This window comes from Cyprinodon variegatus, unplaced genomic scaffold (assembly GCF_000732505.1).
Source record: "Cyprinodon variegatus isolate N-32 unplaced genomic scaffold, C_variegatus-1.0 Scaffold962, whole genome shotgun sequence".
Taxonomy (NCBI): domain Eukaryota; kingdom Metazoa; phylum Chordata; class Actinopteri; order Cyprinodontiformes; family Cyprinodontidae; genus Cyprinodon; species Cyprinodon variegatus.
The window spans coordinates 292,883-294,712 of NW_015151415.1; positions in this window are offsets into that span (position 1 = coordinate 292,883).

Here is a 1,830-nt window from a genome sequence, read left to right on the forward strand (position 1 = left end):
TTTGGCTGAAAAAGGGGGGGCTGGTCAAGGGGATGAGCGGTTATTCAGCAAAGGTGCATTTTCTTGTCTGGTCATCCTATCAGGATGAAATATGGACACTGCTTCCCAATGTCCAAAAAGTATGATCATGGCATATGGCACAACAAAGCAGTTCATATTGGAGGTGGATGCATCTGATTCTGGGGTGGGGGCAGTCTTGTCCCAAGTATCTGATTCTGACCAAAGAGCTCATCCATGCGCATTTTTCTCCCGCAGACTTTCGTGGACATCTGCCCGCAGACTTTCGCCCACAGAGCAAAATTATGACGTCGGAGACAGAGAACTCCTAGCAATCAACCTGGCTCTGGAAGAGTGTCGGCATTGGCTGGAGGGCGCAGAGCATCCCGTTCTGGTATGGACAGATCACAAAAACCTATCATACATTCAATCTGCTAACAGATCCAATCCCCGTCAGTCCCATTGGTCACTATTTATCTCAAGATTCAACCTGATTATCTCCTACCAGCCTGGCTCCAAGAACATCAAACCCGACTCTCTTTCACGCCTGTATTCTTCTGATAAAACCTGAAACTCCGGACTCAATTCTCCCTGCCAGCTGCACGGTGGCTACTGTCTCCTGGGAAATTTCTGATCTAATAAAATTGGCCCAAGCTTCTGAACCCGACCCAGGTAACGGTCCAGCCAACAAAACCTATGTTCCCTCTTCTGTCAGGTCCCGTCTCATCCACTGGATGCATTCAGCTAAGTTTTCAGCACACCCCGGCATAAGTAGAACCATTGCCCTGATCTCTCGCCGTTTCTGGTGGCCATCCCTTTACAAGGATACAAAGGAGTATGTCCTAGCCTGTCCCATCTGCGCTCGAAATAAACCTTCACACCAACCCCCCTCTGGTCTTCTTCACCCGCTACCTGTTCCATCTCGCCCCTGGTCCAACATCGCTGTGGATTTTTTGACCGGTTTGCCCGCATCTAGAGGTATGACCACCATCCTCACTATAATAGACCGATTCTCAAAAGCCTGCCATCTTGTTCCCCTCAGGAAACTCCCGACTGCCTTCCAAACAGCGCAACTTCTCGTCAAACATGTTTTCAAGCTCCATGGTATCCCCCAGGAAATTTTGTCGGACAGAGGGCCTCAATTCACCGCACAGGTCTGTAAACACTTCTGTTCTGCTCTTGACACTAACTTCTCTCTAACATCAGGTTATCATCCACAATCCAACCGTCAAACAGAATGTCTAAATCAGGAACTAGAATCAACCCTCTGATGCTTCACTTCAACCAATCCGATCTACTGGAGCCAATACCTTCACTGGGTAGAGTACGCACACAACTCCCACACATCTTCTGCAACCGGTCTGTCCCCTTTTGAAATCTCCCTAGGTTATCAGCCACCCTTGTTACTCGCTGATGAAAAGGAAATTTCCATTCCATCTGTTCAGCACCACATCCGCGGTTGTCATAAGATCTGGAAAGACACCATTGCCGCTCTGAACCGGACATCTGCCCAAAATTGTCATGATGGGTTTACTGAGAGGCCCAAGATGCAGAACACAATGGACTCAGGGGAAAGGTTAACAAGTTTATTGTTACACAAGGACGTAGTAAATGTACAGTTTGCTGGTTCAGGCCTGGGGACTGGTTCACTGGAGTCTGTGAGGGAGACAGTTCAGTTAGCGTTGGCTTGGTTGGAATTGATCTTGAGAGTTTCTGGTTAGTACCTTGAGATGCGTAGAAGAGACTTTGGTAGAGGAACTGTTGGGTCCGGAGATGGTTTGGTTCAGCAGAGTCCGATAACTGTTTCAGCGTCTTACTTCTAGTGAGGTTGTT